The sequence below is a fragment of the Lissotriton helveticus genome, chromosome 6 (genome assembly GCF_964261635.1).
Source record: "Lissotriton helveticus chromosome 6, aLisHel1.1, whole genome shotgun sequence".
Taxonomy (NCBI): domain Eukaryota; kingdom Metazoa; phylum Chordata; class Amphibia; order Caudata; family Salamandridae; genus Lissotriton; species Lissotriton helveticus.
The window spans coordinates 807,376,761-807,403,838 of record NC_136067.1 but is presented as its reverse complement, the minus strand read 5'-3'; positions in this window follow the sequence as shown (position 1 = coordinate 807,403,838).

Below are 27,078 nucleotides of genomic sequence, written 5' to 3'. Positions count from 1 at the left end.
ACAGGCTTCTGGCAAATTTCAAGATGGCGCCACCCAGGAGTCACTTGCCACAGGGGCTCTGAGGATCTCAGCTCACCCCTCATTGAAATCACTGCCAGGGCCTACCACCAGCAATTCCTCAAAGGAGCACCCCTGCCTGTTTAAGGGGCCAGTTGCAGGACAGGTGCCTGGCAGAGGATGACTGCTGGATGACTGATGCAGAGCAATTTCGCCCAGACTCTTCTTCCCGGAGAGTTGACCTAAGCACTGTCAAATTCTTGCTTTGAAGGGTGAAGCCTTTCTTCCTGTAGCTGGCAAGAAAAGTAATTGATCCAGTCTGGCAGGGTAACACAAGACCTGGGCTCTGCTTCTGAGCTGAGGCAGAGGAATATGATATTTTTGGATGACCCATAAGCTGTACAGATATGCTTTTGGACTTTACAGAATCACTACTTAGCAGGTCAGACTGGGGTATCTTACACCTAACAACACCCACAGCTTTATTTGATGAGGATGACAACCCCCAGGAGAGAGGAAGCTGTTTGCGTTGACCAAAAATGTATTTTTCTGCTCGTAGAACCCCTACATAAAAGAAACCTGGCTCCTACGATAATCTTATTTATATAGAGTTTTTTTATATAGCTCTAAAGCACCCTAATGTATTACAGCAAGTATCTTGCGAGTAATAACTAAAGAACTCCAGTAAACAAAGGACGAAATCGTATTTTACTTACTATCTGCCATACAAGACATAGATGAGCAAATTCCTGGCAATTACCTGCACGCAGAGAGATAAAGCACATGGTGCAGACTGTTTGCGGAGAAACTACAGAAGTTATCATAGTAAAATAACTGTCTCGGATCACCTCATGGAACTCAGTAGAAAGAGCTGAGCAGAAAAATCCTGAACACTTGCTAGAACTACAGATATTCTTATTGAAAACGTAACTATTCAGAAGCAGTGGCATAACAATAGCCCCGCAGCCCCCGTGGTACGGTAAAGGCTATGAGCTCCAGGTGGCTCCCTATGGCACTGTGCACGGGCCTCGGGGTGGAGAGCTCCAGAAGGGTTCAGGAGCATGGGGGCCTTCCTCCATATACTTTGCAGGGTGGTCCCCTCAAGTTTTGTTATGCCACTTTTCAGAAACACCCCACAAACTCAGCACTGGCCACACTCTAACAGCACTCGAGGGTGTGGCTGCAGGATATCGTGGGACCCTAATTGTTTGGGAAAAATATCAGGGGACAAAATATTGAAGCGTAATTATGTATCGTTTTTTCATACCTAATTGTACAAATATGTACCATGACAGTATATATATCTTCACGGTAGATAAATGTGGAGTTAAAACAGTGTATATATATATATATATATATATCTTCAAGGTGGAAGAACAGTAGATCCATTCTTTCTTTTGTGCACTTACCTTTTGATATTTTGTCCACGATATTAGTGTGTCATGATATTCTTGTACTCGATATCCAAGAGTACAATCAGCACTAGAGACAAAACGTTTGCCAGAAAAATGGTACATATTGTTTAAAGAGAAATTACAGTAGTAATTGTAGTGAAAGCAAAGTTTCGAAGTGCCCTGTGGATCACTCATTTCATACATGTGAAAGAGGACGCCTCGTAGACACTCATGTTTTAACATTCTGATTAACATTACTTTCATCTTCCTTTGTAAGGTACATATATGTCATTGATTCCTTGTGCAAAAGACACTTGCACCAAAAAGCACTTAAGTAAAAGTGCCTGCCCAGCTGGCACAGTCTTTTAATTCCTTAGGCCATTAAAAAGGCAATACCTTACTGCCATTATTCCACTATTACCCTCCCTTGGCCAACCATGCTTTTTATTATATCTGTGGTTGTATATTTTCTAGTAAAGCCCCCTCTGAAGTCTCCACCTGGCACAGACTTTTAATCCCTTAGGACATTAAAAAGATCATGCACTACTGGCATTATTCCCGTCCTTTGGCCAACCGTGCTATGCACATTTATTATACCTGTGCTTGTATATTTATTCATAAAGGAACCTCTGAAGTCCCCACCTGGGACAGACGTTTAATCCCTTAGGACATGAAAAATACCATGCAGTACTGGCATTATTCCATTATTCCCCTCCCTTGGCCAACAATACTATGTATATTTACTATATCTGTGCTTGTAAATTTACTAATAAAGCCCCCTCTGAAGTCCCCACCTGGCACAGACTTTTAATCCCATAGGACATTAAAAAGACCATGTAGTACTGGCATTATTCCCCTCCCTTGGCCAATCATGCAATGAACATTTATTATATCTGTGCTTGTATATTTACTAATAAAGCCCCCTCTGAAGTTCCCTCAGGATCATGGCTTTCCTCATTGTGAGTTTGACACACACACATGTGTGCACACACACACACTGCACACACACGTGTTCCTGTGGCCTCTGGCCTTACTGCAAGGTCCTGAATAAATGAATATTGTATGAGGTTTACAGCGTTCTCATAAGAGGCTGCAGGGGTGTGGAGGGATCACCCTTACTTGTAAACGCATTGATAGGTGCCATGTCACATCTTGGGTAGCCTGTGGCAGTCAGTTGTGTCCCACTGTTGTCCTCACATATTCCTTCTCTCAGCTGACTTTGTGTTGCTTGTGGCAGCAGATTATATTTGCTCAGTTTCTGATAAGTGGGGCAGATTTGCGTACACCTAAAGGGCAAGTACAATAGCTTAATTTAACTACTGCACATGTTCCCTCGGCAGAAATTATGTTCATGCATGCATATCTATCACTGGTAATCAGGGGACTGATTATTACTAATGTAGAGCTGCAAATGCTGATGAGACCCTGATTAATGCGCTAACCAGGTGGTGAGAATTATACAATTTCGAGATATCATTTACAGCTGTCTGATATACACTGTTTGCTATCTTTATTAACAAAAAGTAAACCGCAGTATCTTTGAAAAAATCAAGGCAAATATTTCCTTCTTTTTTTTTATGCCAATGTACCTCAAAAGGGTAAAGTGGAACAAAGAGATATTGCTGCATTGCACATCACAAAAAGATAATTGCACCGCGGCAAAAAAGGAGAACAGGGATTATGAAACAAAATACAACATGTGTGTTGTTTACAAAAATTTTAAATATGTCATAGATTTAGTTTTTTGCAAAGGAATCTCAATCTAAGGATAACCCTTCAAAACCAGGGGCGGCATTGCCGCAATAGCTGAGGAGTGCTGACCCACTGGCTCAGAGCCAGCAGTTGAAAAATAAAACGATCATCTAACATCGTTTTATTATTCTCTCCTGCTGGCTGAGCCAATGTGCGTAGGGCGAGGCGGGGCTGGGCCACCATAGGGAGGAGGACTAGTTTGTGCACATCTCAGGGTGCATGTCTGTTTGGCCAAACACATATGCGCACTTAGGTTTCTCCAACCAGGCGAGACACAGCACAGGCTCCCTGTCCTGAGCGGAGGCTCAAAGCAACCCGCTCCGGCCACGCCCCTGCGCTGCTCTCATAGTATAAGAGCAGTGCAGGGATTGCACAGGCGTGACGCAGAGGCGGCCGGCAGATTCAGGTAAGTCTTCTTTGTTTATTTTAAATTATTATTAAACTCCCCCGAGCTCTTCCTCCCATGTTCCCCGAGACCCCTCCATCCGCCTCACCACTTTCTGTTTGTTGTGGCCACCACTGTTCAAAACTTCCAAACTTATTTGACACTATTTATGTTAGTTACGTCTGAATAATAGATTGGCCAATTTTTCTTCCAATACTAACACATAGATTGTGCTATATTTGTGTTACTGATGGCAGGTGATCAAAGTATAGTTGGATTTATGTAATTTGCTGCCCCACATGTAATTTTCTGCCCCATTTAGTTCTCTATAGACAGCAGATATGTTGTTGAAGTAGACACCTCCATATGATGTGGTGATGTCGCAGCTAATGATGGTGACAATGTAGTTCCCCATCCATACTGGTGGATCTACTACTATAGTTGGAGGCTCTAGCTCCCCAAAATACTGCCATAGTAACACTGGTGGACTTTCATAGAAACACATCATCACATCCCCCCAATGAAAAGCCACTGACTCTGTTTTCTGGCCCTCATCTTCAAAACCAGCTGGACTATCTACAAAGCTATCATGACTGCACCCCTGGGACTGAAAAAGCTCACCATGTGTAGGTGCTGTTGGCACACCCACAACGAGGACGCTGTCCGGCTGGATATGTGAACATCAGGGAAAAAACAAGGTACTAGGTCTCTTCCATGTTAGGACACAAGATCTGAAATGACATCTCTGTATCCTTGTAATGACTTCTAGTCCAGCCATGGTCCATGGACGGATAGTAGCTCAGCCAAGTGCAATACCAGATCAGGCATTCTGGGGTGGCGTGAATGGGGTTGCAGGGGAGAGATGTCAGAGGCAGCAACAAAAAGGAGAAGAAACTCTAACTATTTTGATTTCCGGTTAATTTTTGGGTGGTTGGGCTTTATTATTTTTCTTTTCCAACAAGAAGAAACTGGGACTTATGAACCAATCCTATAGTTGATGGGGACTATACCCTCATAACTTCTAGAAACTGAGGGTCTCATTTACAATCGTTTGGCAAAGGGCAGCGCCACAAACCTTCCTGCAGCACTGCCCTATGTCAAAAGAAAAGGGAAGGAATGCACTGTATCTATGAGATACGGCGCATGTGCCAACGCAGGCACCCTTGATCCATGGTACAAGGGTGCCTGTGTTTAAATCAATTTGTTTTTGTGGGGGACGGGATACCTTCCCTCAGAAAAACAAACCTTATGCCACCCCTGGGGAGCTGTAGGCCTTTAATACATTCTCAGGTTTACAGCTTGTTGTAAATTGGGAATGTGTCAAATGCCATGGGTGTTACATGTGAACATCTACTGTAACACTCATTACAAGTGATGTTTCAATAGCACAGAGGGCTTGTAAATATGCCGCTAATTCAGAAAGAGGGCATGAAAAGACAACACTAGTTAAGAAAAGCTAAAAAAAAGAGATAAAGAAAGAGAGAGTGAAATAGATAGATAGAGGCAATAAGAAATTAGAAGAAGAAACAATGCAATAGAAGAATATCAAAATAAGGGAAGAAGATAGGAAAGAAACACTTATAAGAATGGAGACAAGTAAAGAATGAAATTCAGATATTTCAAATTTTTTAATATACTTTATTTCATTTCTGAAAATGAATACTTATTTGTTGTTTTCGAGGGGCATCCTGTGAGTGGCAAGGTGGGTCTAAGGAGACTAAGGCGGAACAATCCACACTGTGAAAGAAGAAGACTGCTTGTGAGACATATTCTGTTTGATGATTTATGACAAGAGATATCTCTCTATAGACTATAAATGGTTTGAATGATGAAATTACACTTTTTTTATGTGTAACACACACTAATACCCAAAGGTGTCTAGGCGCAAAAGATCTAATTTCAAACGAGAAAGAAGGGGGATTGACATTTACAGAAAATAGCAACACCTAGTTGAAGGACCTTATTTTATTTTTTTGAGTTTTTAAAAGTTTGCAAAAAGAGAGAAGATTAGTTTCTTTCTTGAGCACCAGAAGCAGTGAGGTCCACAACCTGGCTGTAACTGCCACAAAATATCTACCCCCTCCCCATCCCCAAGATGCTGTTTTAGCCCTTGGAATTACAAGATTAAAAGATGATTAAAAGATGAAGAAGATCGAAGCTGCCTTTCAGGAACATACCTCCTGAATCTGTGTTTAAAATAATCAGGGCCATGTCCATGTAGTGCTTTAAAAGCAATGCAGAAGGACTTAAATTCGATCCACATGCATGTTTGCCCTAATCTTTATACATTTATTTTTGCAAAGACTTCTTTGCAAATCATGCCCATGCAGCTTGAAAATATGTAATCTCCTCATGTCATCTATTCACCAAACCAATCATCTACAATCTTGGTTAAGATCAAGTGTAGTATCTGTTCTCATCAGTTTCAAAGCGCAATTTTTGTGAAAGTACAATTTGATGTTACATTAATTACGACTTTGGTTTTTAAAGTGAATACATTTGCTTTATGCAAATTTTTGCGACGTCCCGATGAGGTTTTAACTAAGCAGGAGGAGGGGCACCAGCGTGCTAGTGTCTGTTTGTTCCTTAGGAACACAAAATAAAACCCCGAGGACCTGTGGTCAGCATTACAGCACAGGAAACGTTACGTTCCCTACATCTCTCCTTTTCCTGGTGTTTGGGTGGACTAATGCTGGAGACTTAAAACACCTGCTAACACCCTGCACAGGCCTGTGCAGCACCGAGACCTCTAGGGAGGGGATTCATGCTTAGGTGGTAACACCTGTAACCCTTGCTTTAGCTCTAGGGCTTAACTGGACAGTGTTTCTTACACTGCAGACTATTGTGGGTTGCTGGGAGACACCACAGGTACCCAGACGGTACCCAGACGGAGGACCCCAGGCCACAACAGTAACCCAGCAAAAACTCTAAATTGCCAGTAAGCCCCAAATCCACCAAATGGGTGACAAAATGGACACTAGAGCCCCAGTGACCCACTAACACAAAATAATTGTACTTTATCAGTCATTCAAAGAACCGTGTACTCCGTACCCCAACATTATTGGCTCTGACATGTATGTAGACTGTGCAAGACATAAACCTTAGATCCCTATCTGTAGAAAGTCATCCTTTATGGAAGAGGAAACCTGACACACTTTTTAGAGTCATGCTTCATCATAGGAGTTCTCCTTCCACCCTGGTAGGACAATACCACTGGGGCCGACTCAACCTCCTTGAAGACTGACTAGATAGGAGGGAGTTACTGCATAATCTTACTAGACAACACCAGATAGCAGGGGATCCAGCTGAATATTTAAAAATACCTTAGTATGCCTTGGGAAAATATACCTTTATTTAGTGGAAACACTGGGCATGGTTAAAAATGAAAATTGGTTGGGTAATAGAATACATTGACTCACACCCAACTGCATGCCAACATGTTTCTGCCCAACATTAATAGCCTGTAAAGTCTGGGGCATTCGTCAGGGCGTGTGGATCCCTATGGGTGAAATATTCCTAAATACTCTTCTGTTCAGACAAATTAGGTTTTAGGTCAAGGAGGATTCCGAACTTCAGTCCTACCATGCTATCCTACCTGTTAGTGAGTAAGTTGAATTTAGCAACCTATATTAGAAAAATACAAAAAGGAAAGAAAACCAACCAGGATGTAAAGACTGGCTGAGGCCTGTATGTCGCTCGTTGGGCACCAGATCCGCACAGGCCACTAGAAGAATTTTGCAATCTGACACCTCACAACTTATTGTTATATGCTCATCTAAATTTGTCAGTTGGGCGTGGTCAATTCGGATTCGGAATATGATATCTTAATATATTGTGTACACTATAAAGTTGGCGGGTTAGCATGATTGTCTACTCCATATGAATTTGGTTTTTAATCTTCTTTAAGTCTTACTGATTGATTCAGTCGTGAGTCTTGGTATATACATTTAATAACTTTTTATCCTTGTTTTTAGTATGTCGTATTTATGGATTTTATCAGGATATTTTACTAGGGTTTGTGCTGTATTTGTATGTATGTCTTTTATGATGCAAATCGAAATAAAGACCTCTTTGACTGACTGACTGAATACATTGACTCACACCCAACTACTTGCCAACATGTTTCTGCCCATCATTAATAGCCTGTAAAGTCTGGGGCATTCGTCAGGGCGTGTGGATCCCTATGGGTAAAATATTCCTAACTACTCTTCTATTCAGACTAATTAAGTTTTAGGTCAAGGAGGATTCCTAACTTCGATCCCACCGCGCTATCCTACCTTTTAGTGAGTAAGTAGAATTTAGCAACCTATATTAGAAAAATACAAAAAGGAAAGAAAACCAACCAGGATACAAGGACTACTGAGGTTACCTGATAACACTTATAGAGAATAATACGATTATTAAATAACTAGGGACAACTAGGGTCGTGCTTGTACAAGTGCTCTTTAAAAACGTTTTTATAAAAACAATGGAAGATCCTATGTGGGCTATAGTGTCATGGCTAATAGCCGTTTTGACCTATTTCCTTTATTTTTAACATGGTGGACATTATATAAGCTTATTAGTGTATATCCCTTACCCTAGAATATAGGGGATACTGATAGAGCGCGCGAGGCCACCCGACCAATAGTTTTCGCCGTTTCCGGCTTCAGGGCCCATATACTTTTCAAATCACCATATACATCGATCAGGTGACTTCACGAGCTCTATCAGGTTGGTGTGTGTGTGTTCCCTGCTACCAATTTTCGGTGCACCCGACTTACCATCCACCGATGCGAGTGCCTAATGACTACAATGAATCAGAGAGCTAGCTGTAAAGGAAAGGCAGCAAAATACAAACCCAACCAATAACATTCAAATACTGTTTAAATGACCACGGACAACTGGAAGTTTTAAAATGTTTATCTAAAGTTCATTATTTTCTTGCATGAGGTACAATAAAACAAGGCAATCAATAACCAAGATAACGTAAATCACATAAGCATAAAGAAATAATGACAGAGTAATCATCAAAGTACTAATAAAATGTAATGAGAAAAGATACTATGCAAGTCAGTATTATCTAAACAGGGATAGCCTAAGTGTGAGTGACTATAGGAGAGCTTATAATGAATAACACGCTTCACTTAAGGTGAAGGGGCCTTTGAACAATCTAGGCAACGAAGTTCTAGACCATATCAGGAAATGACACACTGCTATGCAAATTATAATTTCTAACAAATGAGAAGACATAGGAATAAACTTATGGAAAAATATAAATGACTTTCAATAGTTGCAGAAAGGCATGGAAAATATCACATATGCAATGTTGAACTTTATTAAAGCAAAAGTTAGAAATTCAGAAGGTGCAAGAATTTCAAGAGGTTCAGAGCAATATTTACCTAGAAAGGTGTGGAAACCAAACCCTGGCCACGGGTCAGTTAAGGACAGGAAACCCTCAAGGAAGGATACCCCTCAAAGGACAGCAGGTGCAGAATGGACACCCAGGACAGGACAGGATACCCTCGGAATAGGAATCAGGACAGGACCCTCAGGACAGGACAGCAAACCCTCAGGACAGGACCCTCTTCAGGACAGGACCGGAACCCACAGTTCGGAAGCAACGCCTGCGCTCCACCCGCTCTGCAGCTATCGATCAAGACCCCGATTGGGTCAGCGAACTCCCAGCTAAGTGCCTTGCCAGCACTTTAAGGTTCAGTAGAACCTCAGTCTATGGTCAAATTCGGACAGAGTGCTTCGCAGCGCTCTGTATCTTCAGTCACCTATTGAGTGCGTTGGGTCAGTGACAGGTCAGCTAAAACTAGACAAGTCGGACGGTTCACTAGGTGAACCCAGGGTAGATATACAGTTTGGGGACAGTGTACCACCCCCCAATGTTGCAAAGTGTCAGAATCCCTCAATTTCGATTGGTCCTAAGGTAGGGTTTGGGTAACACACCAATCACAATACACGATTATTGAACCTTTCCTTCAATATATGGTCCAGACTGGTCTACCGGCAAGGAAGCGCCAAGTACGCACTCCTCGTCCTCCCCTCTCAGGCCCCGTCAGTCCTGATCATTACAAAGGAAGGTATCATTCAGCAGATACTGCGAAGTTGCTGTATTTCTGTTCTCCCCGCTTTCCCAAACCTCTATCTCTTCATTTTCTGCCTGTCTTCCCCTGTATACCTGCTTGGGTGCTCGAGGCACCTGAACTGTTTTTACCTGGGGTTGAGTCTTTCTTGGTCTTTCTTTCTGCGTCTGTGGAGTTAAATCAGGAGTTTTTTCATTAATATCTACTAATTGGGGACACTCGTTTCGCCAGTGTCCAATTTCGCCGCACTGATGGCAGGGAAATTTCTTCATAGCCTCTTCCCTGCTAAATTTGGGCCGGGGCTTTCCTCCACCCCCTCCCCCAGGACCTTTGTTCTCAGCATTTTTAACCATGTTACTCAATTGTTTTTCCTGCTGTTCTGCGAGCTTCACCTGAGCCCACATCACCTTTTCCTTGAGGGCCTTTTTCTTTTCTGCCATCTCGTCCTCGCAGTACTTAGCGTACCGCAGGACCTCATCCATTTTCTTAGTATGCCAACAGATTTTATTATCTTTTATCCACTGACAAATTTCAGGTCTTAAACCATTTACAAACCTGTAAATAAAGTGCGTCATATCCTTCAGGTCGATGTTATCAATACCACTGTATGTTTTAAATACCTGCAATAACCTCTCATAGAAGGAGTGCACTGTCTCGTCCCTTTCTTGTGTTGTTCTATCTATTTTTGTCCAATCAGTTTCTTTTGCGGGCACCTTTTCTTTCAAGTGCTGAATTACCTGCTCATATTTTCGCATGACATCCTTCGATGGCTCCCCAGTTTCCTTGTTTCTGGGATACTCCTCACTGGGCCAGTCTATGGCTATTTTACACTGGGTCCATAAATCTACTGGAACCACAATGTCGAAAAACCCATCCAGGTCTTTCCACAGACATTTCTGTACCTTCACGAACCTCTCCACTTGCCTGTACCAGTCAACTGGTTTCTCTCGTAATTTTGGAAAATCGTTCGTGAAGGACACAATATCCTGCCTAGACCAGGGGACATGCACATATTTCCCTCCTGGAACTTCGCGCATGGGGCATAACTGCTCAGGTTTTTCTACCTCTCTTAAAGCAAACTCGGGAGTCACTTGTCGGGAGCGAACCTCTTCCCTCTTTTTCGCCCACCTGCTTCTCCATTTTTCCACATCTCCCCATTTCTGCAGTACCCCCATTAATTCTTTAATCTGCAACTTCTTCCCTGCCACATTCAGGTGTTCTATATCTTTGTCTGAGAAGTCTGCTCTGTACGGTTTCTGTAAGGGCTTGGATTTTGAGATATCTACCCCCATACTAACTGCTGTTTCGGTCAGTTTTTCGTGGAGCACTCTGGTGTTCCTTGTAAAGCTTTTACATATGAACGACAATTCTTCTTCAGAGTAGGTATTCAATCGATCCAACCCCACATTTCCTGCCATTAATTCTTCTATTTCGACCCTCAGCTTGTAGAGGTCTAAAGGTTTTGTTTGCGGAGTCTGCTTCTCTAATTCACGACTCCAACTCTCAATTTCATCCGGAGTTACCAGAGAGACATTCCTAGTACCTGTTGCTGTCTCTAATTTAATTTCTTTTGTATTAAAAGGGTTATGCCTCTGCTGTATTCCCTTTCCAGTCTGTTTGTTTGGTAATTCCAAGAACGCAACTTCAGACTCGCACTCACTGGACTGATCATCTATGATGATCGGTTCCTGTCTCGGGGTTGCCATGACTGGGGTCATAACTGGAGTAATCGGATTTCCCTGTCCATTTCCGTATAACGGGACCACCGGTCCAATAGTTACTGGAATAGTCAATGCCTCAGGACTGGTATTTAACTGGGAAATTTTCTGAATTATTTCTGTCCTTTGTCTAGCTAGAGCCTCTTGCTCCTTTTCCACTAGTACCCTTCTTAAAGTTGTGTCATGTAATATCTGTGGGGTCAACGGAGGAGTAAAACTCGGGGCAGTAGGATGCGTTTCACTTGGTCCTCCCCCATAATTTGGTTTCGGGAATAAAGTTCCAGTATTAAAGGACCTGCGCTCTTCCCCATATGGAGGTTGAACAAAAGGCAGTCCTGAATTCGATGGTTTCTCTTCGCTTTCATACAAGGGTCTGGGAAAAAAGATTTTCGTACGTGAATATTTTTCTTCCTGGCTTGCGGGCACTTTGGGATATATATCCCTTGTTTCCGTCGGTTCGGGTTTTTCAGGATAGGGCAATACTTGACCACCCCCTCCCAGTCCCAGGGACCTGTCTTCTTCCTTTAGGAAGTGGCGTCGGGGAACATCTCCTACACTGGAAGGTCGGGTTCCCTCATTGTAAGGTGGCGGACTCCTGGTACAGATGTCATCTAGCAATTCATCATCTGATTCCCCCAGGGCCCCCCAATGCTTACATTTTTCAGTACTTTTCTCACCCGCTCCAATGTTATGACATGCCGGCATCATGGGAAACAGACCCTCAACAATCATGCTCTGTCTCCACTGTTTCATCCTTTTATCCCTGGACTCCTGTTTCTGCCTGGGGTACCACTTGGTCAAACCCTGGTCCATTCGGGGTCTTTCTCTTTCAAAAGCCTCAATCTCCCATTCCTCTAATGCCTCATACTGCGTTAGTCTCGGTCTGGGATGCAGTTCATTCATTCGGGTTCTTAAATTAAATAAGATCCTACCATTGAAAGTACCATCTAACGGAAAAGCCAATACTCCGTCATCTTTTGTGTATTTCACCCAATTCTCCAACCACACACAGGTATTGTACCCTCGGTCAAACATCATGAATGAGGCGGGAGTATTGGGTGCTGGGACAAGAACACCTTCTCTAGATTTAATCGGTTTGTCCGTTTTAAAATAATTTTTCACCTTACTTACAAGGGACATTTTTCTCTTGGTTCCGTACATAATATCGTATCTGTTAGCCTTCCACTGATCCCTTTCAAACCCTAAATGCCTTGGATCAGGTCGAGTCTCTGTAGTCCGCGAGTGCCACATACGACTTCTGCGCTAACTTTGTTTACAAACTACCTCCAATCAGAACGCGCTTCAGAAAATTCGTGCAACCAATGGGTGCGCGACACAAAATAAGCTCCGCCAATGGGTGCGCGGCCCCTTCGTGAGACAGTTCCCACGCTCCGGCGCTCACCCCTCCTTTACAATTTCAGCTCCGCTACCCGCCCGCTGCTTCTACCAATCCCAGCGCGGCACAGAGTGACGTCAGAGACGCTTCGCGACTGACTCCCTCCCTTCACAAGGTAACGGAAACTTTCTTTCTTTTAAAGTGCTCAGTGCTTGGTTATTTTACAACAAATACACATTCGCCACAGTGCTCAAGTGTCTAGACAGAGAAAGAATTCTTTTACTGCAAGTAAACTACTTCCATTTACTTTTCACGCGCTGCGGGCAGATCTCTTCCGCCTACCCTTCACTCTAGCATCGGTGAACCTGTTATTCCCCTAAACTCATCCACTTCTTTCCGGGATATATTCCGAGTTTAAGGTTTCTCCGCGGACCCCTCTGCTTTCACGCTAGCTCCGAGGAACCTGCTACTCTTCCGATGTGACCCTTACTAGGTTACGCCACTATGGGAATTTTGCCAATGAACCCCGTTACTGTCATTTATTCACACATGTATTCAGAAAACCCTAGTTAGTGCTTCCCGGTTATCCTAACCTGCACCTAACTTTCCTCGAACCTGTGACCTCAGGACAATGGATTCTATTCACCACTTGCCCTTTCAATTCCCCGGGGAGTTCGGACAACACTTAACGATTCGATTTACAAATGCATGGATTAGTACATATAACAATATAAGAACAAGAATAATGACAATACAAAAATTCATGAATTATTTTTACAAGATATTATTCGTGCGTATTCACAAGAGATTGATCAGGTCTCTTAGAACAGCCACTCTTATAGCAGCATTAATATAATAGCAGCTTCCGACTTAACTAGTCCAACTAATCCTGCCTAACCTTTAGCTAGTCCCTAACCATCCTCTAGCTACCAGAAAACTGATAGAGCGCGCGAGGCCACCCGACCAATAGTTTTCGCCGTTTCCGGCTTCAGGGCCCATATACTTTTCAAATCACCATATACATCGATCAGGTGACTTCACGAGCTCTATCAGGTTGGTGTGTGTGTGTTCCCTGCTACCAATTTTCGGTGCACCCGACTTACCATCCACCGATGCGAGTGCCTAATGACTACAATGAATCAGAGAGCTAGCTGTAAAGGAAAGGCAGCAAAATACAAACCCAACCAATAACATTCAAATACTGTTTAAATGACCACGGACAACTGGAAGTTTTAAAATGTTTATCTAAAGTTCATTATTTTCTTGCATGAGGTACAATAAAACAAGGCAATCAATAACCAAGATAACGTAAATCACATAAGCATAAAGAAATAATGACAGAGTAATCATCAAAGTACTAATAAAATGTAATGAGAAAAGATACTATGCAAGTCAGTATTATCTAAACAGGGATAGCCTAAGTGTGAGTGACTATAGGAGAGCTTATAATGAATAACACGCTTCACTTAAGGTGAAGGGGCCTTTGAACAATCTAGGCAACGAAGTTCTAGACCATATCAGGAAATGACACACTGCTATGCAAATTATAATTTCTAACAAATGAGAAGACATAGGAATAAACTTATGGAAAAATATAAATGACTTTCAATAGTTGCAGAAAGGCATGGAAAATATCACATATGCAATGTTGAACTTTATTAAAGCAAAAGTTAGAAATTCAGAAGGTGCAAGAATTTCAAGAGGTTCAGAGCAATATTTACCTAGAAAGGTGTGGAAACCAAACCCTGGCCACGGGTCAGTTAAGGACAGGAAACCCTCAAGGAAGGATACCCCTCAAAGGACAGCAGGTGCAGAATGGACACCCAGGACAGGACAGGATACCCTCGGAATAGGAATCAGGACAGGACCCTCAGGACAGGACAGCAAACCCTCAGGACAGGACCCTCTTCAGGACAGGACCGGAACCCACAGTTCGGAAGCAACGCCTGCGCTCCACCCGCTCTGCAGCTATCGATCAAGACCCCGATTGGGTCAGCGAACTCCCAGCTAAGTGCCTTGCCAGCACTTTAAGGTTCAGTAGAACCTCAGTCTATGGTCAAATTCGGACAGAGTGCTTCGCAGCGCTCTGTATCTTCAGTCACCTATTGAGTGCGTTGGGTCAGTGACAGGTCAGCTAAAACTAGACAAGTCGGACGGTTCACTAGGTGAACCCAGGGTAGATATACAGTTTGGGGACAGTGTACCACCCCCCAATGTTGCAAAGTGTCAGAATCCCTCAATTTCGATTGGTCCTAAGGTAGGGTTTGGGTAACACACCAATCACAATACACGATTTGAAGCCTTCATTAACATATTTGGGTACCGCCTAGCAGGTTTGGGGTTCCCAGGAGAAACTGTGCAGAAACACAATGACAATTTAACATTGTATCATATGAGGAGCAACATTCGCTGTTCTCGCAGGGCAGAGGTGACTTTCTCAGGAGCATCTCGCCCATCACTGCCAACTGGCTATGTTCCATCAGCCAAGGTCCCTCGTGCTGCCGAATGTCGCACAGGCGCAGAAGGGACCTCCAATATGGCTCTCCTCTCACTCAGACCCCCATTTCCCGCGGTACATGAAAAGTAAGCGAAAACAAATTAATACATAATAATGTCATTATGAAAACACATCACAGGGTTTGTACCTTTAACTCATCATCAAGAAATAAACTTATTGCATCTAAATGTTAGCTACATGGATACAGATACAAGAGCAGTGGCACGAGCAGTACCACATGATAAGCACAGCTATGAATTACGCATGCGCATAACTTTCCCTCCACTTCTGCAGACGCGTCAGGACACGTGAGTGTGGCTGACGCATGCGCAGTAACTAAAGTACAAGCGGCAGCCATTTTTAGGGACACGGATTAATTCATTAGAAATACACATAGGCAAGCTTCGGGAACTTTGCCTAAACAAAATAAATGTTAGTAAAACATACACTTTTGTTACCTTATTACACATAAACGAGGTTCTTGATTTCGGCAAGCCGCAAAATATGCGAAGCTTTGCTTCATCAATACCAGCATCATTGTCACAGAGGAGGTGGGCTCCTTTATAGTCACACACGAATAGAAAGGAAATCATAACAAAGAACAAATGTGAATCAACAAGGTGATGGGGAGAATTATCTACAATCTCACTCATAAGTTTGTGCTTTATATCGGGATTCTGAATTATGTATTCGATTTCTAAGACATTATTCTTTCTTAGAAAAATTAAAAATTTGAATTGCCTTCGGTATTTCAGAAACACTTGGCACGATCTCTGTTGTTAGCACCGGTTTTCTAATTTGTTCAAGTGGAGATAAAGCTAGGTTGATTGATAGTGGACCACTGGTTTATTAGTTGCGGCCATTTTTACCAGTTATATTTATATGAATGGCTCGGGTCTCTCTTAACTGACTGGTGAAGGTGACTAACTTTCATCAAAGGATTTACACATGAAACAGAACATCAAGTCATTGTGTAAACCTCGTAGATAAAGCAAAAAAGATACAAACCGATGCTGTTCATTCACTCTCTGATAGTAGCAGAGACGCTTCGTGTATAAAGTTTAGTGTACCGGTATGCTACTGTCTATCAAAAACTGCATGAATCACACTTCATAGTTCGTAAATATTTGAAAGTACTACAGATTTGTCTCTAACCATGTTATAAACAGGTAAAGTGATTAGCAGAGGGAAGTCCACCCACACACTATTTCAGACCCACTTACTACATCAAAAGCTGCGCCCGTCCTCATTACCTACTCCAGTCCCCACTCTGTGCCATGGTACGACTGAGTCCCACTGAGAAAATAATGCCTGAAATGAATGGGTTTGGACAACAGTAAAAGGTAACTCATGTTTCATCATGTTCCCGCATTCAAAGCATACTTTCCACTGTAGGCTGTTAAAACTCTGTTATTTATTCCCTCTTTTCAGTTCCTTTGTGGAAATTAGCCCGATTGGAACTACTTAAAGAAATTTGGACACTGACTACAATGGCCTCCATAAGTGGTCTTTTCATAGCCTTTTTTCAAGACAGTAAATAGAGAAGGCTGGTTTCTTTCATTTGGAACAAAACTATCCTTTGTTTTTGACTTTTCAGACATGTGTTTCTCTAAACTTCCTCCAGTATTAGTGGATTGAGGTGTTTCGCACTAGAGGTAAGCTTGTAGATACAGGTAGTGTTTTGTCGCAACTCATTAATAAAACAAAACCAATTGTTGTTAGTTAATAAGATTGTGTTGTTTGTTTTTGCAGTTATTTTGGTCCTGAAGAGAGCCCCTCAAGAAGAGGACTCGAAATGCGTAGACCTTGCGTTTTGTTTGCCAAACAATCTTAGGGCTAATGCTTGTGGCTGCTTTTGTGCACCATAAATTGTATTTCTTAATTTAAATAGGTGTTATTATATTTGTTGTGCACTAAAAAGGACTATTGGTTGTAATAGGTGATGTTTGGTGGTTATCCCTGGCATTAGACTCAGATGTAAACGGGTTGTTTAGCCAGGTTGTGATATATATTGTTTTGGTGTGTTGCAGCGGAAATCCCACGGTAATCCAGCTTTGGAAAATCTAGGAAATGTGGCACCATTACCTCTGATTACCGTTACCGTGATTTCGCCTAAAGGTTAATGGATATTTGCCGCTGTTTATGACCAAACATACACATGAGCAATTCATAAAATGCAAATAAACATTTTAGCCAATAATGAGAGTTATGAGCAGTTTTAAAGGGATTTATTTTCCAATCAAAATGTAAGAATCTCTGACTTTTCATTCAGTAGTCAGGTATCAATCAGGTTACAAAATTGATAACAGAAGAATTAGGTTAGCACAAAGCATCATAATTTGCAAACAGCGCGTTCCATAAAGGAAATAATCCCTATTCTAAGAAAATGGGGCTCAAAAGATGTCAGTCAGAACTCCTGAAAAGTTCCAGAAGCAAGAGTGAGTTTGAATAAGCCTATCAATAATTAATAATTGCAGAATCTCCCATGAAGGGAAACAAAGAATAGAGCAAATAAGCCTTGGCAAAGTCAATTAGTCAAAGCACCAATCAGAACGGAAATAAACCTACAAACTAATCTGCCTACGTCTGCCTACATTCTGCTCTCCATCAAAGGTCTGCACTTTCCTTCACTGCATCTGTAAATCACTTCTGCCCTGTCCTTCATTTAGGCGTTGGAGCCTGAAACTCCTTTGCAGCCTTGCATCTCTAAATCTCTGTCCGTCTATCTGTCTCTTTCAAAGGGCTCCCAAAGTCTTTCTGCCTGTGTTCTGGAAGGCATCCTGTCTCCTCTTCTTCTCTCTCCTCTCTCTCTCTGCTCTCTGCTCTCCTAACTAGGAACGTGTGTATCAAATAATAATTTTACAAAGCATGTGGCATGACTTTCTTTTCCTCCAATCACAATCCAGCATTCTCCAAAAGGATGCCTCCACCCATCTGCAGATTTCATACGTCATCTCTGAGACAGGCAAAGTTCCTTCCCAAGATACATTCTGCATCTTATTTAATACAATTTCATCTCCTAACCTTTCTTTTAAAAGATACATTTTATTTCTACCTACACACATAACATGAGCTGTAAAAGAACCTTTTTTAACTAAGAAAGAAACATTAAACTTGGTAATGCACTTTTAAAATACATGATTTTCTCCTCTCACTAAATCAAAGAATTAAATGAGGCTGTGTTCAACATTTCCAGCAACTACAGAGATAAAACTCAGACAGGTCACAGCTGCAAATCATGCCACTGTTCTCACACAGAGAGCAACATTCCTTTGCTTATCTTTAAGGTGGACAGAAAGTAGCAGAGCAAGCTGAATCACAAGCTGGTTCTGTTTTCTACATTATAAAATATCGTGCTAATTCAAATGCAAGTTATTTTCTACTAATGCACATTTAACAGTTTTCACAAGTTAGTCACATTTTCATAGTGAGAACAACATCTAACTAAACACATTTAAATCAAGCTTTGAATTACTTGCACATGGGTTACATACATTGCTAAATAAAAGTGTCTGGCTGAAGTCTGTGAATTTCAAAGCTCATGTTTTCACTCTGTGGCACAGATATGTGTGTGTCACCTTTCAAATGCAGTTCTTTATTTCTGAAGCAAAGGCAGGGTTTCCATTAGTAAAGACAGCACAGATTTAGGCTCTTTCAATTGTGCTTTGAGTTGGGTATGGGTTATAAATGGTTGATGAATGTGATATGTGAGCAGAAAGTAGGATTGGTGGAGTGAATTATATCATTTTTGTATTCAATAATTGCATGGCTGGATGTTTTATAATGTTTATTGTTGTCTTTTTTTAAAACGTGTTGTGGTATATTAAAAAAAAGTAATAATTTTGAACCTCAAAGTGTAAAAATTGCTTGAATAAATTTAAATTAAGCAAAAGATGGCCTAAAGATGCTATAGATTTTTTCTAGGCATTAGTGAAGTACAATTTAATGAATCATCAATATTGGCATTTTTTCTTGGATTTTCTATGGTACGACTGGAAGCAGGCAGGACGATGTATTATATAGGTTCTTTGGTGTCTGCGCGTTGTTCCATTGGCGAGGAGCCGGAAATGTAATGTTCGTGGGACCCGGAAGCAGTCCCTGGTCCCATATGCTCATGGGAGTAGTAGTCCTGCCATTGGGATTGTGTCTGTTCACCAGTTGCCAAGATGAGCAAGTGTGACTATCTCAGAAAGGGCTGTGATGGACACTTTTAATGAATATAGGAAAACATTTTTACAAAAAAGAGAGTGTGTTCCCTCTTGATTATGTGATGTATAAATATCCAGTCAAAGATCACGTAATTGAAAACAAAGGCTGGGTATTATTTTACACTCATTACCCACCTGGGTCTCATTGTTACCTTTAACAATCAATGTAGACGAGATATGAATAGCTGGTATTTTATATTGGTAATTCCAGAGGGTATCCACTAATGTCTGGTATATACACATAATCACATCATCTTAAACTGCCCCAAGAGATCTTGTCGTTTAGGGGGCTTGGCTTAACAAAATGGCCGGCTAGACGTGTTTCTGTACAGCTCCTGCCCCAATGGTATAAAATCCTTTGTGATCCGGGTCAGTGGTGCCTCTGAGCTTGATCCGGTGGTGGGGGGCCGCCCTGACCTCCGCGGTGCCGGAGCTACGGTAAAAACACTGCCTGCATCGGAGAAAACACCTTCGCGACCTGCGGCGGACCCGCTGAAGCCCGATCCCAGAAGATGACGGACTCCGTGCAGCTGAGTTGGTGAGGCGTGCTGCTGCATTGAGTGAGCCCCGGAGGTTGGCGGTGTTCCTGGGCCAGAAGGCGGGGCGGGATGCGGAGCCCACCAGGGGAGTGTAGGCGATCGGCGGCGGCGGTGTGTAGCCTGTTGGCTGACCATAGCGGACCCCGGCGCGGGATCTACTCGGGGCCGGTGAGGTGCGGCCTGCTCGCACCCCGGCTGCAACTGCCTGGGGTGACGAGGAGGCCCGAAGTCTGAACAATGCCCGCAGGGACCGGGCTGCCTGGGTGACGTTCCCCCCCCTCCAGAGGAATATTGAGCCTTGTGGAGCTTCAAGGTGGTGGAGAGGAGGAGTGCTGGTGCACCTCGGTGTGCCTCAGATGCCAAGGTGAGGTCGGTAACAGGCCGACAGAAGGGAGCGCGGATGGCTCGACGGAGGAGCTCCTGGTGACTGGGAGTTGAAGCCTACGTACAGCTGGTGCGGAGTGGCCCGCTTGCGCCCGGCTGCCGGTACCTGGAGGCGGCGCGGAGGCCCACTAGCTGAATCGTACCTATGGTGGCCTGACGGACTGCCCAGAGGATCTCCCCCCTCCAGTGACATAGTATGATCTGGTAGTCCCCGATTCAGTGGCGGGGTGGAGCAGCGGAATACTGGCGCGTGGCAGTCCCGTGTTCGAAATTCTGAGATGCAGAGGTGGGGTCCCCACAGTGTGTGGAGGACAGTATCCTCAGTATCCTCTCTGGCTGTAGTGGCCTGACAGCGACACGGGGACCTGCGCGGACACCCGTGCCATGGGTGGTCTGGCTGAGGTACCCCAGTGCCGCAGGTGCGTGGTGGAGCAGCTTTGACATTAACGGTGACTAGCGGCCAGCACCGGCAGGATTGGCGTAATCAGCACAGAGGCCTGGCCATGACTCACGAGGTGGTCCCGGCCACGGTTGTGCTGGATCACAGCTGACCGAAGCTCGGGGGAGGCCTGGGAGCCCGTGGGGTGGACTGTACCACCAGAAACACCCAGCAACAGGGGTGGAATCCCCCATCTTCCGACGACACGTGCCACCACGGAACACCCACGGACAACTGCGCAGAGTATGGGGAGGGACCGGCCTACGAGGGGAGCCCAGACAAATAAAATCGTGCAATACACTGTCCCAGGCCCAACATCGGCGGAATGCCCCAGAATCGATCGGGAGATGGGGACCCACCAGGATGCAGCAGCCCGGGACAAAGCCGATATCTTAGAGGCGATCCGTGACTCCAGGGTGGCATTGGAAACCAAAATGGACAGGATGGCTATGGACATCAACCATCTGCGCCTGGACCTCAGGAAGGTGGCAGACAGGGTCACCACCACGGAGGGAGACCTGAGCACATTGCAATCCGAGGTCCGCCAGCTGAGGGAGACCCCACGGCCTGGCTGAAGGATAGGGCAGAAGTTGCGGAAGGGCGGTCCAGGAGGAATAATCTACGCTTCCTGGGATGTTTCCAGTGAAGAGGGCTCACAGGACTCTAGGGCCGCCACCGAAACCAGTATCCCCGCCTAGGGCCATAATAGCCCGGCTTTTCAATTTTAGGGACCGGGACACGTTCCTTCAACACATCCGCAAAACGGGCCCGCCCAGATTTGACAATCACGACATCCATATTTTCCCAGACTATACGAGGAAGGTGCAAGATCTGCGGAACGACTTTCTAAGGGTTAAGCGAAGGATGCGATGCCAGAATATTAAATATAGCTTGCTCTTCCCAGCCAGGCTCTGAGTACAACACGGTGACAGGACATACTTTTTCGATAACCCATCGGACGTGGATGGGTGGATGGACTCGCTGGGTCTAGCAGGCCACAACCAAACACAGGGCTGGCAGGAGCAGAGACGTCGGAGTGGGCAGCGGCGGAACCTACGGCGTGGAGAGGGAGAGCAGCACCCGAGAGGACGTGATCTTACAGAGGGAGGACGTATCACAGTGGGTCCGGATGGCACTCTCTGGGCGGAACTGGAGGCGATCCCGACCCAGAACCAGTTCTCCCCATAATGCTTATTTATTTATTTATTTATTTAAAAGTTTTGTATAGCGCGAACAAGCCCTTTGGGTATCAGAGCGTTTTACATTATATGAGGTAGAATAGATACACGTTTAGTACATAGTATGAGGTAGCAAAGATACAAGTTTAGCAAAGTGCAACTATATCCAAATCAAATTTTGAACTAAGAGTGCAAACAACACAAAATGGCAAATTACAGTGTTACCAATATTATGCAGTGCATTAGTAAGATATGTGAAGAGACTCATTAAGTTGGAAGATTCGACTTCCTCCTTGCAGTCCCTTTTAGATGACCTTTTCCTAATCATACTATATTCATCTAGACACTGTGACCAGGAATTTGTATAGTACTTTTTGAGCAGCTATCTCCCAATGAGTTATGTCCTAAAAATAATAGATTAATCAAACTCCCATACAGTGGCCCATTCAGTAATCTAACTACAATACAGTGGCCCGAGGTATGTTCGGGAGATGTCTTCACGCACATGACTATTAGTTGATTAGAGTCAGAGTTTTGGGTATGACTATGACATGGTGCTACAGCAGAGCCATCTTGGCTATGGTAGGAACTTGCTCATTAGAAATGTTTTCGTTTCCCTCTTGAATGTCACTGTGTTTGTTATTTTCCTAATGTTTGGCGGAAGATAGTTCCAGATCCTGGCTGCTGCTCCTGAGAAAGCTCTATCATATGTTCTTATCTTCTTGAATAAGGGTGGTCTCAGAACCAGCTCCTTGGCACTCCTAGCCGGTCTATTTCCTCCAGATATTTCAATTTTCTGGGCAAGGTATCTTGGTGTATTGTGGTGAAGCGCTTTGTGAGTGATGCATGCCATTTTTAGTTGAATTCTGGCTTCATACGGTAGCCAGTTTAGTGCTTTCAGATGAGGAGAGATGTGGTTAAACTTTCTTGAGCCTGTGATAATTCTTGCAGCTGCGTTGAGGCATGCTTTTAAAGGTGCTGTGGAAATTTTAGGAAGATCTGCCAAAGTAGAGCAACCATATTCAATCCTCGAAATGACCAATTATTGAACTGCTAGTTTGAGATCCGCTTGAGAGATGAAAGGTTTCACATTTCTAATGTAGTTCAAGTGAAAACAGGCACTTTTGACTATTACTTTAATGTGAGCTTGATGTGTATCAAGGTTCTCGTCGAGTGTGATTCCAAGTGACTTAGCCGATTCAATTAACGTAGGGGTACAGTTAAGAGCCGTGATAATTTTAGACCATTCCTTGACCTCAGAGTTGTTCTTTGGTGGAGAAATTAGTAGGAATTCTGTTTACTGGGCGTTTAGCTTCAAGTGATTGATTGTTAACCACTGTAATGTCAAATGTAGCTCCTCGTTCATTAATCTGATGTCTTCTAGGGATGCGAAAATGTAAATCTGAGTGTCATCCGGGTACATATGAAAGGATATTTTGGACTTTCGAAGAATTTCCGTCAGAGGTTCAACATACAGGTTAAACAATGAAGGGGATAATGTAGATCCTTGCGGGACTCCAATCGTATTAGGGCATGAAGGTGACAGTGCTTGGTTGACCAGGAATCGTTGCGTTCTATTTTTGAGGAAGGATTCAAACCACTTCAGCACCTTACCAGAAATTCCCATCCTGTCCTGGAGCCTGTTCAGTAATTTTGCATGATTTACGTGTCAAATGCAGATGACACGTCTAGGAGGATGAGTAGACATGATCTATTTTGGTCTAAGGCCTGGAGGGAATCATCGACTATATGTAGAATTGCTGTTTCCGTGCTGTGCCCAGGTCTGAAACCCGACTGACAATCATCTAGTAGGGAGAATTTGTCTATGTGTTCGCTCAGTTGTTTTTGTACACACTTCTCTATAAGTTTGGCAAGTACAGGAATGTTGGTTACCGGTCTGAAGGGATTTGGATCAGCCGGATCCGCTGTCGGTTTTTTGATAAAGGGGACGACTTGTCCACTTTTTAGGCAATCTGGGAGTATCCCTTGTGAGAGAGAGGCGTTAATAATTCTTGTCCAAATTGGAATCACGATATGGCTGATTTCTTTCAAGTATTTTGCTCGGAGCGGGTCGTTAGAGTGGTTATTAGGTTTGATATCTAGAAGCGATTTGGTGATGTTAATCTGGTCTAGCAACTTGAACGTTTCCCAATGTGCTTTATTTTTTGTCCTATCCTCCTTAATCATTGATTTGGTAGAGCAGGTTTCACTCATTATGGGTCCTTGTTTGTCTAGGTTATCCGCTGCACTTCTGAGCTCATTTTCCAACGAGTTAGATTTATTGTTGAAGAATGTTGAGAATTCTTCGCAGCTTAGTTGTAATTTTGTGGTTTCATGGGCCAATTTTGCCAACTTGTTGGATTGGTGTTTTAATATTTCGAATAGTTTCCGGGGTCTATTTTTGGCGAGATCTAGTTCAGATCTAATATATTCCATTTTGGAGTTGAGGATCTTCTTATTGTATTCATTTCTAGTTTTTCTGAGAGATTTCAGTTCAGGAGATGAGGGGTGTTGTCTCCATTTTCTCTCTGCTAGTCTCAGTTTCCTTCTTTCCTCATTCAGCGATCCGTTAAACAATGGATTTTTGTCCTTCACGGTAACTCTTTTCAGTTTCAGAGGCATAGTGGTGTTAACTATATCCGTTATTGAGGTATTGTAGTGGTTCATTAGATCATTCACGTTCTTCAAGGTGTTAGGTGGATAAAGTTCCTTCTCGCAGCCTTCTATTAGTCGTTCAATGTTCGGTTCTTTAGTGTCCCGCATCCATTTTTTGACTTTAACTGGTTGCGCATGTTTGTTCTTTTTCCGTGTGGGAATCAGAAAGGTTATGGCATGGTGATCAGACCAATCGCACTTCTCTAATGATAGGACTGACGTATTCTCTTGTTTTTTAAATTATCCAATCCAACGTAGCTCCTTTCGTATGGGTTGGCTGTGTGCATGCTTGGGAGAGGTTAAGCTCGGCTAGGAAATCTTTAATAGTGTTGACCTTTTTCTCATTGTTGTCGTTCCAGCGTAGGTTAAAATCCCCTAGGAAAATATTATTCGCTTCGGAATTAACATTTGTCGTGATGATCTCCATTAGTTGTTCAATGAAGGATATATTGTTACCTGGTGGGTGATAGATCGCATGTAGGTAGCAGCTTTGGTTGTGTGCTGATCTTATATTGAGACCAAGGTATTCATATGTTTTGATTGGATCTGATCGTATTTGGCTTACTTCTATGTCTGAACGGTGTATGCAGGCTACACCACCCCCTGACTTTTTTTGTCTGTCCAGTCTCACAATGCTATAGAGGGGGGCACTAGTAGGTCCATGACCGGGGATGATGACTCCGAGAGGCTAGTTTCCGTGAGGATTGTTATATCAATTTCTTTGTTAATGATGAGGTCAGCTATGTCTGATGCATGTTTAGCTGCGGATCTACAGTTGATTAGAAGGCAATTCAGTGCCTTCCCCACGTTGTTAGGGTCTAGATTATATAGTTCAGAGATTATCTGGACTTGTTGTAAGTTATTATGGTTGGATTTCCTGTCATTCTTCCTCGAAGTTCTATTGTTATTGATCCGTACTGTTCTGATTTCCTCTCCTCTCCTATGTTCCGTTGCCTCATACTCCCGGAGAAGGGACAGTGTTTCTTCTTCTGTTAAGTCTTTTTGTTTCCTATCAGGTTGATTATTCCTGTTTGTTAGTGGCATCGGAGTCTTCTTGTTCTTTTTTTGAGGGTTTTATATTAGATCTATGAGGTGCTCAACTTTCTTGTGGGTGCCATCTATAGCTTCATGTAACGCTTCCATCGCTTGTATAGAGCTAGTCATGTCCAGCGCCAAGCTGTCCATTTTTGTTTGAAGCTCTTTACATTTTTTCAGTGTCTGGGGTGGAGTTTGGGTGTGTTCCCCCGTGTTTTTCTGGATTCCCATTTTGTATTCCTGTTTTTTGTTCTGTTCTCTTCATCAGGTTCCTTTTCTTTTTGATTTTCGTTCGGAGGACTGCTCCCCTTATATTAGCGTTCTTGGATGCACTTTCCAAACTTAGTGCCCTTAATCTCGTGTTTGGTTGAGGTACATTTCTTGTTGTTCTAGGCAACCTTTGATCAGGAGAGGACTTAGATATAACTGGGGTGGAGTCTTCTAACACTGGTATTTCTCGATTTTCATCGAATAACCTCGTCGCCTGGGATGCTCCTTGATAGAGGCGGGGGATTGGTTCTTCACTAGGATTATCTATGTCTTTATCCGAAAGGTGTTTAGATATTTCTGTTCTGTTTGTGTCATCCTCCAGCGACTTATATTCAATTTTTCTTGAGACTATTACTTGTGGTTTCTGTGGTTCTCTCGTTATTATGTTTTCTGTGGTATAAGTGACCTCCATGTTAGGAGAGACTTCTTGATGACTCCGATGTTGTTCAGGTCTTGCATTCTCAGCAGACCTCTTTAACATTGGGAATACGTTGTCGAATTTTTCTAGTTTGGCGTTGGTAGCTTGTATCAGCACTGTCCCAGTCTTGTACATGGATAAGCAGAGGTCCGCGCTGCATCTTGGTGATGCCTTGGTCATAATTTTTGTGCCATTCAGTATATTCGTTGTAGATTTTATGGAGAGCATATTAGTAATGGCACAACGCCATTTAGCCGTTCTTCTTATAATAAATATCAGGTCATTCACGATAGATCCTTTAACTATGTTACACGTGGGGTCTGATATCAGCGTGTCTGGGTTTTTCCTCATTAGATAATGTTTGAGTTTTTTTGCTGCATTCTTAGTTATACTGGACGGATACTTTATGATGTGGGCGTTCAAACTTACAGGCTCTAAGTAGTTGTCCATCATGGATGATTAAAAGGTCGGGAGCATTGCAGAGGTAGTAGCTTATAATTGACCTTGTTGGCTGATCCAGTACACTCCTTGTCTGGTTAGGTTTTTATTTCTCTTAGGGTACCTTCTTCTGTATATTTTGTGTAGGTAGCTAGTAGTAAAGTTAGCACTCCTAACTTTCGGACTCCTAAATGCCGAAAGTCTTAAAATTAGGATTTTTCTCAACTTTACTACTACTAAACTGAGAAAATTCCTAATTTTAAGACTTTCGGTATTCACAGAATGCATTTAGGAGTACTAAAGTTAGGAGTCCTAACTTTACTACTACTAAATTGAGAAAAATCCTAATTTGAAGACTTTC